Source organism: Taeniopygia guttata, chromosome 2 (assembly GCF_048771995.1).
Source record: "Taeniopygia guttata chromosome 2, bTaeGut7.mat, whole genome shotgun sequence".
NCBI lineage: Eukaryota > Metazoa > Chordata > Aves > Passeriformes > Estrildidae > Taeniopygia > Taeniopygia guttata.
Window position 1 is genome coordinate 96297537 of NC_133026.1, and position 6729 is coordinate 96304265.

General features: G+C 34.9%; 1 long non-coding RNA gene across 1 annotated transcript; it reads right to left on the minus strand.

Annotated features, from left to right (window-relative positions):
* Nucleotides 1-227: 227 nt before the first annotated feature.
* Nucleotides 228-5877, minus strand: LOC116807854 (uncharacterized). Its single transcript, XR_004367058.3, has 2 exons — nucleotides 5525-5877; nucleotides 228-3385 (listed from the first exon to the last, which is right to left on the minus strand). It is a non-coding gene; the product is annotated as an uncharacterized lncRNA (long non-coding RNA).
* Nucleotides 5878-6729: the final 852 nt, after the last annotated feature.

Below are 6729 nucleotides of genomic sequence, written 5' to 3' on the forward strand. Positions count from 1 at the left end.
TCTAGAGAGGTGATCAGTGTCCCAAAGCTGTCAGTGTTTAAGAGGCACTTAGACAATACCCTAAACAACACACTTTAGCCTTTGGTCAGCTCTGAAATGGTTAGGCAGTTGGAGTAGATGGTCACTGTAGAGCTCTTCCAGCTGAGTTATTTGGAACACAGGCCCACATAAATAATTCTTTCCTCTCTTTCTGCACATGTAACAATGTGAAATAATACACACATTAATGGTATTAAACAAGATTTAATTCAGCATTGTGAAAATTATTTCCATGTCTTTCTATCACTGTTTACAATCAGTTTGCAAAACTGATCCACATAAAAGATTAATACTATTTATTACCTTAAAAAGGAAATTAGGAAAGACTATTTTTTTCCACTCTTTTAGGCACCACTCATCTCCAAAGATGAACAGCTCAGTTATTTGCAACCAGATTTAAGGTTAGTTTTCATGGCTTTCCCCTAATTAGTCTTGGTGACTTTGAGAAAATCAGTCCTGCACAAATCTGTAAATCTTCTCTTTCCATGTGTAAAATGTGAAGAGGAATGTGTGGGAACATTGGTATATAGCATATATCATAGGTGTATATTTAAGATCAGGAATTATTCTAGTATTATTATGGAAAGGTCATAAATTAGCATTCTCAAACATTCTGAACTGCAGCCACAATAATCATCCATCACCTTATTTTGACTCACTTTCAAGTGACTAATTTACAGGTTTACTTCTTCAGAGAGGCCTCTGAAGTTCTTTGTGTATGTAAAGATGAAATAAATAATTTGTTTAGATAATGGAAGTAGCTGAGTTTTCTCTGTCTCAGTCAATAGGGACAAATAATGAAAAATGAAGGCATCTTGTGTGATCTATAAGAGGCAAGAAAGAAAACTTTAAAAGTGCTATTCAGAAGGTGCCTGAAAGCAAAATACTATCAATAAGTGATCGGAAAGATATGTGTGGGATAAATGTCCATTTTAACTACCCCAAAAGAAACTAAAATTTCCTCATGAGAAAGAAAAGATACTGTACTGACATTCTGAAATTTAAATTTTAAAACTAGCATCATGTGATGATATTTTATTGTCACCATGACTTTTAGAACAGCCAGATGCATCCCACCTGCTGGGTAGTATAATACAGTGAACACATATGAAAGAGTTTATGGTAGAATTAGAAAGAGCAGCAGAAACTAGTTTCTGGTTTGATTTTCATTAATATCCATGTTACACTACCAAGCTGTTAGCACAGAAATTATCTAAAGCACCAATTAAGCGTCATTTGCTTTTTCTACAGATTTAGGAATAGATAGAGGAAAGATAGAATCCCAGTTTCCCCAGTGATTCCTAACATTGTTTGACTTGATTTTTAGGCACAGTCATTACTGTGGGCTGAAAAGGTAGTCTGGAGCTTATAGGTATTTTGGCCAGTGCTGAAACCATACTTCATCCTTAAAAGAGCTATATTTCTAACGGCTTGTCAGAGGGAAAAAAGAGAAAGATCTTATCTCTAAAGCTTATCTAAATGAGACAAGCTTTTATCAGTACACTGTTGTATTGCCATACTTTCAAGTACTTCAGTGTAACCAAAGAAGTACATTTGGCTGTGAGAGCACTTTAAAATCAATAATTATGCACTTTCCATTTCTGTTGTTCACATCAACATTTTCAATGCAGCCATTTCATACACTGTGGCATTGTGAAGATGCTGGCATAAGAAAAGCAGATGGAGTTTTACAGAAAGTCAGCATGCCGTTTCACAATGCATGGAATAATACCAGAGATCTTTTTCTAATATAAAACCTTGAACCAGTGAGCTAATAAAGGGAGGAAGTTTGAATTATGAAAAAAAGAATTATAAATCTTATTTTATTATCAATTCTTGTAAGTGTTACATGTTTAAAAACTCCATTTAAAAATAAATTGTCTCACAGTATCTCTGCACCTTCTTGATCAACTTGTGAATCAGCTACTGGCAAAAAAGACAGAATTCCCTCATTGTATCCTTAGCACATACTGAAGGGTAGTGGCTGAAATTAGTTCAGCATTACAAGCATGAAAGAGGGTTAAGAATGTATAAAGGTAGTCAAAACACAGCGACTTCTGCTCTAGCATCCCATCTCCAGCAGCAACCTAAAGCTCAGAGAGGGTGATAAGAACATTTTGTTCCCAGCTTCCAAGCATCTGCAACTCAGAGAATTCCTGGGAAAAATGTGATTCCTGTATAATTAATAATCTTTAATATTTTTCACTTTTTGTATGGCCCTAGGTTAAAAAAGAAATCAAGAGATTTAACAGCCCCCTCTTAGAAAGGACATAGCTTTAAATACAACTAGAGCCCTCAATTACATTTTCTGTTTATAGGGACATAAGGAATGAAGCAAATATATTGCTGAGCAGTTACAAAAATCCTTGTGAATCAGGATCTACACATATTCATTATCAATTGCACATGGCAAACAAAATTATAATTTATGTCTCCCTTGATGGCTGAAAGTGGCTGATGTTTTTATAAATTGTGAATTTTCTAAAGTTTTCAAAATCTGCTTTTCCAGCTTAAGTTATTTATGTTACTTCCTGCATGACATTTACAATTTTTTTCATGGCCAATGAATAAAGTAAAATTTAAATGAAAATGTGATATGTAGACAATAAGGTAAATTTGAGATGTGTTAATTTTGTTATGTGATGAGTATAAGAAACACATAAGGAAAGGATATTTCTTTAATCTAACTGTGATAATTTTTGGGTATTTAAAATAAAATTTTTTTTTCTTCCTTTTTTTTTTTTTTTAATGAAAGAAAAGTGTAATACACATGTCACCCTGCTAGAACTGAGGGTCCTGTGATACAGATTTTTTTTCCACTGCTGTATGAAAATAAAACACACAAGCAAAGCAAGAAACAAACCACTGAGTTCCATTTCAGACTCAACGTCTTCCCAGGACAGAATGTGAGCCTCTCTCATAGACCATGCCCATTTTAAAGTCCTTTTTCCCAAAGGAAAAATATGGGACATTTAATATCCACCTTTTGGTTTAGAAGAGAACAGTTATAACAACTGGAAAAGAATGACAATGGCTGACATAACTTCTAGAAACATCCAGCCTCACTCTAGCATATTTTCCTTGGTTCTTATAGAAAATCAGGAATACATAGAAAAAATGTATACAGCATTCCTATATATATCTGACATGCAGTTTGTCAATTAAACTTTCTTGTATGTCTTTATGAACAATGTTTACTTCTCCTCTTTGCTGTTATCCTTGTTGCTGCAGGGCTTTTTGGTGATCTCCCATATCTTCACTCACTGTTGTGGTAGAATCTCCAGCAACAGAAAAAGAACTTTTTCTGGTCCCAAATCCTCTGTTCACTTTCTTCTGCATCTTCACTCTGAAATGGAATTTTTAAAAAGGTGTGACCACAACACGAAACAGAAAGGTCAGGTCAAGCTTAAACAGTTGCAGCTCAAATTCCTTCTAAGAAAAGGATTTTAATAGGAGACATTAGAATTTAGATGAGAAAATCTTTCTGTCTTGTACACCTTGGATACTTTTTCAGCTGATTCCTAAATAAGAAGTGAAAAAGCATAAGGTTTCAGAGCAATTACTTGGAATTGTCTTTCACAGTGAGCAGAAAGCTACAGTTTTGATGACTAGGGACCATTATTTATTGATTGGCAGTTCTGAACTTCAGTCCTATTGCTATTCAAGATACATTTAAAGCACTTTCAACTCATGAGTCTTTTTGGCAAGAAGGGAAAGTGGGGATTAGTGTAAAAGATTAAAGAGGTCTCAGACTCATCATTTGACAGAATTCTAGCCACTACTCTAGCATAACATCTTCATATTAAATTAATAACAATAAGGAGATAGATTAAGCACTATAAAGTTTATAATTGAAACATAACTATGATAAAAGTATGTTAGTTTTTATAATTTTTGAGTTGATAAGGTGCATTCCTAATAACAATGTGCAGCCGACCAAGAATATCCACACAAGCTGGGTGCCAGAAACTGGCTATTACCTTCTGGGGAATTTAGAGCACAGTGAACAGACAGTAGCCTTGCATAGAACAATGGACATTTATGAAAATTTAGGATATTAAGTACACCCAAAGTAGCCCTACAAGCTAACTCAAGAAGACTACACATAAGAGTGAGGAAAAAATGTCAGATCTAAACTGTTTTTGTTTTACTAGTTTTTATTTCATCCACGATTAATTTATTATGCTTTAAGCGTAGGAGCACACATCTCCATTTCCCTCCATGTCATCTTTGCACTTCCATTCAAATCATACCAAAATCCATGGTGGAATTACCAAATTTCTTGTCCCTTTATGTGTCTTGAACAGGTTTTCAGAGAAGGGAATTCACAAACACATTGGTTTACTCTTGATTCTGGGACCCTAATAGTCTTGTGAACAAAGTCTGAATAAAATAAACCTGAGACTTTTTATCAAAATGTGGAGACTTTTTACCACTGTAATGGTACCCAGTTATCTATTTCCAATTGCAATCCATTTCTAAATCCATTCCCTGACATTGCAGACAAGTCAGTCATGCCACTGTGCACACACATCTAATCTAATCTGTCTACCATTTATAAGACAACAATGTTCTTAGAAAAAACAGTGTCACATGTCAAAAGCATTTAGGCTGCCAAAGTGTAAAAGCTTTTGAGCTGGCATAGCAGTGTAATTCTTCATAGCGTCAGGGACCCCATGATGCTCCTGTCTACTGATTAACATCCCCACTAATTATTCCAGATACAAACTGATTGCCAAGCCCTACTTCAGTAAGAATCAATAAGTCGGCAAGTTCTTCACCCTGCTGATACACAAGACTAGGCTGTGCAGCAGCTTGGTTGATGTTACTGGATTTTACTGGAATCCTTTTGAAAGAGATGCCTGTTTCTTCTTTAATTACTTTAATTTAATGATTTCCAATAATGACTTTGCCTTATAAAAAATTCTACATAAGTTATATGAACAACGCCTTATTAAAATACTGTGAAAAATTACTCATAGTTCTATCCTTTCCCATTCATGTGCTAATCAAAGATATACTAATATAAACTAAAAATAGAATTCCTTAAAACTAGCAACTGAAAAAGTTTTAAATTAAATTATAAAAAAAGAGACTAAAATATAGAGTTTAACCGATGCTATAGACTTAAATTACTCAATTTTCTGGGAATACACATGGTAAATTTTCAGGACAAATCAAGTTATTTGTTTTTAAAATGTTTCTTATTTAAACATTTCAGAAACAATTTGTCTGGCATTGCTAGATATCATGTAAGGTTATTGACATTATAAACATTTAGGAGACTTTCGTTATGCCTTCTATTTCATATTTAAACTATTGCATTTATACATATAACAAGCTGCTACCAGAACTGCAGAATACTAGAATGGTAAGTTTCAAATGTTCAGACAAAAATACTCACATTTGACAGAAATTACTAAATCTTAGTTAAAAACTAGCCCTGATCAGTAATGTCTCATAAGACTTAAGAATGTTTACTTACCAGCTAATGTACAACAATGTCTTTTTATTTCCACATTGGTTTAAACAGTCTTCAAATACCTCCAATAAGAAGCCATGAGATCACTGCTTTCAGGAAGGGAATTTTTGCCAGGATATAAGTGGAGCAAGTCATATGTATGTCAAAAGGATTTGGCCCAGTTGCTCTTCTCTGCTACATGATATATTTTCTCTGACTACTTCTGGACTTCTCTGACTTCAATGTGTGTATTCCATGTGATGGAAGCAATGAACAACCTATTTAAATGTGAACATTTATGAAGATTGGGCCATAGAAAATTAAGGAAACATTTCCCTTTGGTATTCTGCATCAGCCAAACTTAAAAATAAGTGGTAGCCAGGAAATGATATTGCAAGAAGTTGCATTTTGTTTCTCAGTTGGAAGGGTGCTAGGAGCCAAGTGAAATGGGAAACTTTGCTACCAGCTGGAGCTAGTTGAGGTTCCTTGGGGCAGTCAGGGAAGAAGCCGCTTGCATGAGTGCTCAGGTAACAAGAAAAAGGACAAGGAAAACTGGCCTCAAGTTGCGCCATCGGAGGTTTAGATATTACCAAAAATTTCTTCATTAAAAGGGTTGTCAATCACTGAAACCAGCTGCCTAGGGAAGTAGCTGTGTCATCATCCTTGGAGGTGTTCAAAAGACGTGTAGATAGGATGCTTAGGAACATGGATTAGTGGTGCTGGGTTAACTGATAAACTTAATAATCTTGAAGGTCTTTTCCAACCTAAAGGATTCTATAACTCAATGATTCTATGGTTGTACCATCCTGGTTGTGCAAAGCCAGGTGAGGTCTGCAGCTGTTGCTGTTGCTTTAGCCATCTGTTTGGCCAGCGCTGACAGTGAGTCGAAACCCATCTGCATGTGAAATATGCAACTGTATTTCAAATTACTGCCAGACAGGGGCTAAGACTATGGAAAGCTTAAAAATAAATGTAATAAGCAACTGCTCTTGAAGAAAATTTTTAAAATGGGGTCTAAATTAATAAGCAAAAGAAAATGCATGGGTTTCAAACTCCAGATAAGCAAGCAAAGCATTTTAAAGCCCTTTTCCTGACAGCAGACAAATGGAAAATGCTGTCAAAGTCAGCTAACAAAATCATGAAAAGACACAAGCATATAAAAAGGCACCATGCCATATGTCCACCAATATCTGGTACAACAGAAATATTAAGAAAGCCATTAAGATTGT